This window comes from Bubalus bubalis, chromosome 14 (assembly GCF_019923935.1).
Source record: "Bubalus bubalis isolate 160015118507 breed Murrah chromosome 14, NDDB_SH_1, whole genome shotgun sequence".
Lineage (NCBI taxonomy): Eukaryota > Metazoa > Chordata > Mammalia > Artiodactyla > Bovidae > Bubalus > Bubalus bubalis.
In genome coordinates, this window is record NC_059170.1 from 11,485,087 (window position 1) to 11,495,352 (window position 10,266).

At 46.4% G+C, this 10,266-nt stretch overlaps 1 long non-coding RNA gene across 2 annotated transcripts; it reads right to left on the bottom strand.

Moving 5' to 3' along the window:
- Positions 1–4,090: 4,090 nt before the first annotated feature.
- LOC102396111 lies at positions 4,091–8,299 on the bottom strand. Of its 2 annotated transcripts, none has more exons than XR_006544355.2 (3): positions 7,868–8,299; positions 7,016–7,133; positions 4,091–4,326 (listed from the first exon to the last, which is right to left on the bottom strand). It is a non-coding gene; the product is annotated as an uncharacterized LOC102396111 (long non-coding RNA). The 2 variants fall into 2 exon arrangements; XR_328389.4 differs by lacking the exon at positions 4,091–4,326 and adding an exon at positions 6,218–6,502 and having other exon boundaries at positions 7,868–8,297.
- Between the last annotated feature and the right edge of the window lie 1,967 nt (positions 8,300–10,266).

Consider the following 10,266-nt stretch of genomic DNA (forward strand, 5'->3'; position numbering starts at 1 on the left):
CCGGGCCAGGCGCGCGGGCGGGCTGGCGCGCGGGGGCGGGGCCAGCGAGCAACGCGGGGCGGGGCCAACGGGAGGGCCGTGCTCGGGGCGGGGCCAGAGAGCTACGCGGGGCGGGGCCTGAGGGCCCGAGGGCACCGCACCGAAGCTCCCAGGGCAGGGATCTCGTGGGCGCGGCTTTGACCCCGCCACCCGGTGACTGAGGAATGGCCCCGCCAAGAGCCTTGGGGCAGGCCTGGAAGAGGGAAGACTAAGAAAAGGGAATGAGCCGCAAGGGTGGGAGAGTGAGGCCGGGTGAAACTGCCTGTGCAAAGAGCCCGGCGCTAGTCCAAGCAGCTCCTATGTCCCTACACCCCCACCCCCCCCACCCCACCCCAAAGCGGCCTCCTCACCTACACCTAGGCCAGGGCTGAGACTTGGAACTCACTCCCTTCTTCCTTTCCAGCCTCGAACTCAAGTGGCTCCAGCTCCTCAGCTGGACTCCTGGCAGCCCAAAGCCTCCTGAAAAGCAAACCTGATGTTGCCTCTCCAGAATTTAAAATCTCTGTCCTCTCCCTCAGGGTAAAATATTCTGCAGTCAGATTTACAGCACTCTGCTAGATCACCACCCCGCCCCTAGGGAGAGGAAACTCTTCAGCCTCCTGGCCGTTGCTAGGGCGGATACACATCCCACCTCTCCCACCGGAACTAGTTCCTGTTGATCCTTAAGAGCCCACAGCCCACAATCTACTTGCTGACTTATACACGTCCTGATTTGAACTATTGGCTTGCTAAAGTCCAAGGGGCCCCTCAGTTCACAGCAGTATCCCCAAGGCCCAGAATTCATCGGTTGCATTAAATTCAGTTTCAATTCTGTCACTCAGTCGTGTCCGACTCTCCGCGACCCCATGAATCGCAGCACGCCAGGCCTCCCTGTCCATCACCAACTCCCAGAGTTCACTCAGACTCACGTCCATCGAGTCGGTGATGCCATCCAGCCATCTCATCCTCTGTCGTCCCCTTCTCCTCCTGCCCCCAATCCCTCCCAGCATCAGAGTCTTTTCCAATGAGTCAACTCTTCGCATGAGGTGGCCAAAGTACTGGAGTTTCAGCTTTAGCATCATTCCTTCCAAAGAACACCCAGGGCTGATCTTCAGAATGGACTGGTTGGATCTCTTTGCAGTCCAAGGGACTCTCTCAAAGAGTCTTCTCCAACACCACAGTTCAAAAGCATCAATTCTTCGGTGCTCAGCTTTCTTCAGTCCAACTCTCACATCCATACATGACCACTGGAAAAACCATAGCCTTGACTAGACGGACCTTTGTTGGCAAAGTAATGTCTCTGCCTTTCAATATGCTATCTAGGTTGGTCATAACTTTTCTTCCAAGGAGTAAGCGTCTTTTAATTTCATGGCTGCAGTCACCGTCTGTAGTGATTTTGGAGCCCCAAAAAATAAAGTCTGACACTGTTTCCCCATCTATTTCCCATGAAGTGATGGGACCAGATGCCATGATCTTCGTTTTCTGAATGTTGAGTTTTAAGCCAACTTTTTCACTCTCCTCTTGAATCACCTTCATCAAGAGGCTTTTTAGTTTCTCTTCACTTTCTGCCATAAGGGTAGTGTCATCTGCATATCTGAAGTTATTGATATTTCTCCCTGCAATCTTGATTCCAGCTTGTGCTTCTTCCAGCCCAGCGTTTCTCATGATGTACTCTGCACATAAGTTAAATAAGCAGGGTGACAATATACAGCCTTGACGTACTCCTTTTCCTATTTGGAACCAGTCTGTTGTTCCATGTCCAGTTCTAACTGTTGCTTCCTGACCTGCATACAAATTTCTCAAGAGGCAGATCAGGTGGTCTGGTATTCCCATCTCTTGAAGAATTTTCCAGTTTGTTGTGATCCACACAGTCAAAGGCTTTGGCATAGTCAATAAAGCAGAAATAGATGTTTTTCTGGAACTCTCTTGCTTTTTCCATGATCCAGCAGATGTTGGCAATTTGATCTCTGGTTCCTCTGCCTTTCCCAAAACCAGCTTGAACATCAGGAAGTTCACGCTTCACATATTGCTGAAGCCTGGCTTGGAGAATTTGAGCATTACTTTACTAGCGTGTGAGATGAGTGCAATTGTGTGGTAGTTTGAGCATTCTTTGGCATTGCCTTTCTTTGGGATTGGAATGAAAACTGACCTTTTCCAGTCCTGTGGCCACTGCTGAGTTTTCCAAATTTGCTGGCATATTGAGTGCAGCACTTTCACAGCATCATCTTTCAGGATTTGAAATAGCACATAGTATTTAAGAGTCCAGGCTCTGAAGCCACACTGCCCAGGATTTGATTCCCAACTCCGTGTTTACTAATTGTGGGATCACAGGAAAGTAGCTTCTGTGCTTCTGTTTTCTCATCTATGAAAGTGATATATTTTATCAGGTCTTGATATTTACCAAGAACTTAGACAGCTTTTACTATGTGCTAGCCACTGGTTTGTGCTTCCCTCAGCTCAGTTGGTAAAGAATCTGCCTGCAATGCAGGAGACCTGGGTTTGATCCCTGGGTTGGGAAGATCCCTTGGAGAAGGGAAAGGCTACCCATTCCAGTATTCTGGCCTGAAAAATTCCATGGACTTATAGTCCATGGTGTCCCAAAGAGTTGGGCATGACTGAATGACTTTTCACTTTCACCTTCAGCCACTTTGTAAGACTCTTTGGACAGCAAGATCAAACCAGTCAATTCTAAAGGAAATCAACTCTGAATATTCAATTGGAAGGATTGATGCTGATGCTGAAGCTCCAATACTTTTGGCCCACTCACTGGAAAAGACCCTGATGCTGGCAAAGATTGAGGGCAGGAGGAGAAGGGGGCAACAGAGAATGAGATGGTTGAATGGCATCACCAAATCAATGGACATGAGTTTGAGTAAACTCTGGGAGATGGTGAAGGACAGGGAAGCCTGGTGTGCTGCAGTCCATGGGGTCGCAAAAGTCAGATGTGACTTAGCGAATGAACAACAATGGATTTTAATTCATTTATTCCTATGAGCTAGTAATAGCAGTCTCTTCTTTTGGCAGATGGGGACAGAGACACAGGCCTCTCCCAGGTCACACTGCTAGTAAATGGCAAAGCAGAGAGCCAAACCTGGGCTGTCTAGTTCTAGAGTCTATGCTCTTGATCACTACACTGGTTATCTACTTTGTGAGGTGGTTGTAGGATTAAATACATTGATATATGTAAACCTCTGAGAACAATCCCTGGCACGTGATAAGCTCTACATTACTTATTGTATTATTATTATTACTCTTCAGCTGCTCTCATGCTTGTCCTTTCAGGTCTAGGAAGCTGCATTGCACACAGCACATTCTCTCACATGGCTAATTAGTCTCATTTTAGGAAAAAGAGAGAACCTGGTGTTCTTGGTTAAAGTTCTTTCTTTGTCTCAAGAGAATTTAGAAACAAAGCAAGGAGATTAGGAAAGTAAAGTGAGAATTTATTTAAGCAAGAATACCCCCTCTGAACGAGAGCAGGCAGACAGGTGGGGAGCTGCTGCCCTGGATTTCTCTGGCAAGCTGGCTCTGAGGGGGATACAAATGAAAGGGTGGAAGATTCTCTGGGGAAGGAGGAGTATGGGGGTCATATTCCCGGATTTTCATCCCAGCTCCATTTTCCGAAGGGGAAGAGGGATTTTTGTCCTTATCTAGCTTAGATCTGAAGAGTCATGGCGTTGGTGCGTGATGGGAACATTGTATCTGCCAACTTAATAAGGCTAATTTTATTGTAATGAGAGCTTAATGAGCAACAGGTTACATTCTGACCCAGGAGATTCCCGCCTTTAGTCACCTTTCTTTGCTTCCAGGACACACATCACTTAAAATGTGTGGTTTTCTGTCAGTCTGGAGGTTCCTGCTTTTCTTTGTCTGTCCACGGACCCTCGCTGTTTACAAGATGCGTGATTTCCTGCCACTTGGCCCCTGTCCCCGTTTCTCTGCACTTACCTACCTGCTGTAACACTGGCACCTTGGGCAAGGTATTTGCCCAATGCCAGAGACAGGAAGCAGCTGTCTCCAGTTGCCAGCTGACCAATACATTTACTGAATGAAAAAAACATGTACAACCTACAAGTCGAGAATCACATTTTATTCAGCAGACTTACTGAGGACTTAAGACTGGCATACAGCCTCTCAGATAGCTCCGAGGGGACTGTTCTGAAGAAGTAAGGGAGGAGCCAAGAAATTGTTCGCTTTTTGTTTTTGGCCACTCTTTGTGGCTTGTGGAATCTTATTTCTCCACCGAGGATTGAACCAGGGCCATGGCAGTGAAAGTGCCAAGTTCTAACCACTGGACTGCCAAGGAATTTCCTTTACAGGAGTTTTTACAAAACAAAAAATAAAAACAAGGGGTCAGAACATCAAATGATTACTGCTAATTAAAGAAAACATCTCAAGTTAATGAATTTAGCACTTTTCTACGTACAGCAAGATCCCAGGGTCTAGGTGTATAGAAATTATTCACCTGATTTGCACCTTAACTATCTAGGGCCAGTATCCTATTTTTTCTCCACCCTAAATCTTCTCAGGGTACAGTGCCAGGGGCGGCTGCAGTGGCTGAGGGCCACAACATCCTTTGTTTACTGAAGTGACTCGGGTGACGTTCTTTGTCTACACCAGAGCCTAAGAAGCCTGGAGTCAGTGAGCAGGGAGGTCACTCTGGTACCAGATGGAATCTGGTTATCTGAACAAGTGTGTCTTCTCCAGTTATCATCACGCCAACAGACACCCCTGGAGAGAGGACTCCGAGTGTCCTGGGTGCAGCCACAGCTGGGAGTGGTCCCTGGGCCCAGGACTGATAACATACAGATTACACTCTATCAGGAAACTTTTTCTGCACATGCCTCTTCGGACAGGGAGGCTTCAGTCATTTGGTCATTTCACAATCTGCCCCACCTAAGGCTCCAGACCCAGAGCTTGCCCCTGCTTGGGAAGACAGCATCAAATCTACTTATCAAATGCTCCGGGTGCAGCATCAGGCTAGACACAAATCAAACACTGATAACAAGTCAGTGATAAGTGGGCTTCCCTGGTGGCTTAGATGGTAAAGAATCTGCCTGCAGTACAGGAGACCTGGTTTGATCTCCGAGTCAGAAACAGCCTCTGAAAATTCACTCCAGTATTCTTGCCTGGAGAATTCCATGCTTGGAGGAACCTGGCGGGCTACAGTCCACAGGGTCACAAATGAGAAGTAGGATCACAGTCCCTTTGCCAGGAGTCTCCCCTCCATCTACTATGTGTGTGCTAAATCGCCTCAGTTGTGTTGGACTCTTTGCGATCCTATGGACTATCCAGGGAGCACCTCCTTATCGTCCTTGTCCTCCTACTCATACTTCCTCTGCCCATGATTTTACTGCTCTCCTAAGATCAGGGACAACCCCATATTCACATTTTTTTTGGCTGCACAGCAAAGCATGCCTGTGAGATCTTAGTTCCCGGACCAGAGATCAAATGTGCACCCTCTACAGTGGAAGCTCAGTCTTAACTACTGGCCACTGGGGAAGTTCCTGCATTCACTTTTTTAGCTTCGGAGGTTGACCATAATGTTTGGCTCTTGGCAGGTACTCACAGAAGGGCTTTTACACATTCTTAACTGAATGAATGAATGAAATATTAAAGCTAACATTTGGGCTGGAGAGTTGTTAGGAAGGCACAGAAGAGAACTGGGAGAACTTGGAATGTTAGAGTTTGAATTGTGTCTTATAAGGACCATCAAAAGAGATTTCGAAACAAAGGTATGTTTTTCAGATACTTCTGCTCATGGAATTCCCTGACCATGTCCAGTGGATAGGACTCTGTGCTCTCAAGGCCAAGGATCAGTGTTCAATCCCTGGTCAGGAAGGTAAGATCTCGAAAGCCTTGCGGTATGGCTAAAAAATAAAAAAATACTTCTGCCTCACCCCCAAGGGTATCACTGTAGATCACAGCAACAGGTGGCCAGAGGCATGAGAGGTCCGGGACCAGCACTGGAAATGGGAGACTTTCCCATTTCAAGGCAGGGAAGCAATTCAGTTATCTGATTCAACAAATCAGACTTCAACAGTGAAATTTCCCCATCCACTTTTCAAATCATTGAGATTTTATGGATAACTATTTGCAAAGCATCTATATTTGAGTTCTAGCAAAGGACTGGCAAAATATTCAGGTCAGAAAATAATAGCTAGATTTTACTGGGGAAGACACCATGGGCCAGGCAACGTAGTAAAGGCTTTGCATTCATTTTGCGTTTAATACTCATCACTATGAGAAGCAGGTATCAATCAACAGGTCCCCATTTTTAAGATGAGGAAATTGAGGCACACAGATGTTAAGCTGCCATGATCACACAGCTTGATGCAGATAACTTGAAGCAAAGCGCCCATACTTTGAAATGCAAATTTGAAGAGTAGAGTTTGTGAAAATATGCCAAAATGATTGGGCTAGGCTGCACCAGGGGCTAGTCATCTGGAGACAATCCAACCATCCATCTTCTCCAGTAGCTCACCAGCTGACAGGGGAGATAATGAGTAAACAGAAAATTAGATTTCTAAGGGTGAAAATAAAGGCAAAGGCTGTGGGTACCAAACGAACATGTCACTGAAGACTCTTCAAAGTTGGGTGATTTAGGAATTTGCAAGGCAGTCTGCAGGAACAGCCAGTGCATGTTAGGGACAGAACTATTAGGAAGTACTCAGGGACTGACCAGAGTTGAAGGTATTTTTGACTCTTCTCTCACATCACTTATCTGATCTACCTGCAAATCCTATTGGCTTTCCCCTCCAACTTCACCTTCAAAATATATGAAGTGGCAAAGCACATGAAAAGATACTCAATACTATTTCATTAGGGAAATGCAAATTAAAACTACACCTATTAGAATCCCTGACTGAGAAGACTAATCACGCCAAATGTTGATGAAAATGGGGAGTCATCAGACATCAACATCAAATATTGTTGGTGGAATATGAAATTGTACAATCACTTTAGAAACAGCTCAGCAGTTTCTTAAAAATATACACACCTGTTAATGCCATATGGAGCCAAGAAAAGTGAATGCACATGTCCACACAGAGCCTTTTACATAGTTTTATTTGTAATAGCCCAAACTGGAGGCAACCTCAACGTCCACCAACAGGTAACTGTGAAAACAAATTACAGATATAAAACAAATATATCCACTCTGACAATAAAAAGGGATTACTTATTCAATATCAATCTCAAAATAATTATGCTGAAAGAAGACAAAGGGTATACACTGTCTGATTCCATTTACACACAACTCTAGAAACTGCAAACCAATCAGTAGTAACAGAACCACTCTAACGTGACAACGGTTGTAGAAAAGGGATAACAAAGGGACACGAGGAAGTTTTGGGGGAGTGATGGATATGTTCCTTCGGCGTGACTCTAGCGATCCCTCTTCAATCACTGGGAGAAGTGTGGGGTTACTACTACAGAACACAGCAATCAATCCTGCCTGGGTTTGTCCAGGTTCATGCCAGCCCTAGCTGTGTCATTTATGCAACTGCAAAGGGTGAGAATTTGTTATTTTTAAAAAACTTTTTGTATTGGGGTATAGCTGATTAGCAAACAATGTTGGGGCAGTTTCAGGTGAACAGCTAATGGACTCAGCCACACACATGCATGCATCCATTCTCCCCCAAACTCCCCTCCCATCCAAGCTGCTACATAACATTGAGCAGAGTTCCAAGTGCTATACAGTAGGTCCAAACGGTGACAATTTGGTCTCTTAGAAACCATCTACTGCAAATCTCTCGCATGCCTGATGAGGAGGATGAGACTGAGACGAGTGCCAGGACCTGGGCTGCTTTTATACACACACGAAGTCCAGCCCACACCTCTGATCTCTTACCCTGTGCCTTCTGGGGCATCAGCTTTCGCAAACACTTAGTTCTTCCTTTTGTAACGTGGCCACTTGCAGTTCAGCAATCAAGCAGGAAGAAGTCACGGACTACGGAGCTAGAGCACACAGTCAGGGAGGGAACGGACGACGAACACCAAGGCCTAGTCCAGAGGCACCGGCTAGCCCTGCCAGGATCCGGGGCCGCACTTGGAGGCAACATCGCTCTTCTCTGTGAAGACAGGGAAAATCAGGCCTTGGAGTCCACCTGGCAGTCCCTGGCCTCCCCGAGTGACAGGGAATTAGCAACGTGACCAGTTTTGAAGCGCCCCACCTAGTAAACAAAGGCGGAAGGCGCCAGGCAGAGGAAACCTCGCAGCCGGCGCCTGAGTCTCAGCCCGCCCCCTTTCAGGGGCGCGCCCCTGATTCGGCGCCACGCGAGGCAGGACGGGAGTCGCGTCGCTTGACGTCACTAAAGGGCGCGGGCGTCCGGCTGCTGGGTTGTGGGTCTCCAGCGTCTTTTCCCGGCTTTCCGTTGTCGCCCGCCGATCCCTCCGGTCCTGCCCCTTCCAGAGCCGTGCTCGCTGAGAGCCTGCTGTTTCAGATCGTGGGAGGACGATGACAGAAATGCTCAGGAGGGAGCGGGAGCAAGGCAGGTACATCGCCGGCCCCCGACGCCGTGGCGGTCACGACCGAGAGCCCGGTTGACCCCCTTCTGTGGCTCAGCAAGCAGCCCTGAACGAGCCCTAACGCTGCAGATTTCCTTCGTGTTGTTTGTCACCGTTTGCCACGTAAGACATTAATTTCTTTCAACGTTTACATTGTGAGCTACAGGAGCACAGCCCTAGGATGTTAGTAGGCTTCAGTTCAGTTCAGTTCAGTTCAGTCGCTCAGTCGTGTCCGACTCTGCGATCCCATGAATAGCAGCACGCCAGGCCCCCTTGTCCATCACCAACTCCCGGAGTTCACTCAGACTCACGTCCAACTAGTCGGTGATGCCATCCAGCCATCTCATCCTCTGTCGTCCCCTTCTCCTGCCCCCAATCCCTCCCAGCGTCAGGGTTTTTTCCAATGAGTCAACGCTTCGCATGAGGTGGCCAAAGTATTGGATTTTCGGCTTCAGCATCAGTCCTTCCAAAGAAATCCCAGGACTGATTTCCCTTAGGATGAACTGGTTGGATCTCCTTGCAATCCAAGGGACTCTCAAGAGTCTTCTCCAACACCACAGTTCAAAAGCATCAATTCTTCAGCGCTCAGCTTTCTTCACAGTCCAACTCTCACATCCCTACGTGACCACTGGAAAAACCATAGCCTTGACTAGATGGACCTTTGTTGGCAAAGTAATATCTCTGCTTTTTAATATGCTATCTAGGTTGGTCATAACTTTCCTTTCAAGGAGTAAGCATCTTTTAATTTCATGGCTGCAGTCACCATCTGCAGTGATTTTGGAGCCGAGAAAAATTAAGTCTGACAGTTTCCACTGTTTCCCTATCTATTTCCCATGAAGTGATAGGACCAGATACCATGATCTTCGTTTTCTGAATGTTGAGCTTTAAGCCAACTTTTTCACTCTCCTCTTTCACTTTCATCAAGAGGCTTTTTAGTTCCTCTTCACTTTCTGCCATAAGGGTGGTGTCATCTGCATGTTAAAATTTAGTATGAGCAAGATTTATTATTCTTTTTAAAGTGTATATATTTCTTCCTGTCTCTTGAAGGCAGCGGAAGAAATTAATAGCCTTGGTTGCAGAAAGGGGAACTGAATGGCTGAAGAGGTTGAAACTCTCTCCAACATCCTTCAGTTTCATTGAGGCATAAGTAGTGTTCTAGGACTTTTTATGGAAGAGTTTGAAAAGCTGTCTTACTTGATTTTATAAGTAAACAGTAACTTAGCAAAAGCCACATAGTAGATCTATAATCTGTCATAAGATAGCACAGATTTTAATTTTCTGCCTTGCTCTTTGGGAGGGAGAGAACTTTTGTCACCCATGGGTAACTCTTTCTATGTTAACTCCTTCAGAGATGTATTTGAGTTCACTAAATAAAATCTCCAACATTTTTTGTTGTTGTTGCTGTTACCTACTAGGCCAAGTTCTATCACTTTTTTGTGGTTGCTTTGTTTTGTTTTTTTAAGTGTGAAATTGAAACAACATTTATTCAAGTTAACTTTTTCATCTCAAGTGCCTTATGTGCCAGAAAAAAGTTTGTGTACATAGGTGAACAGCAATGGGGATAAAGGGCTCATGCTTGCTGGGTCGTATAGTAGCCTCTTGAGAAACCTATATGCAGGTCAGGAAGCAACAGTTAGAACTGCACATGGAACAAAAGACTGGTTCCAAATAGGAAAAGGAGTACGTCAAGGTTGTATATTGTCACCCTGCTTATTTAACTTCTATGCAGAGTACACCATGAGA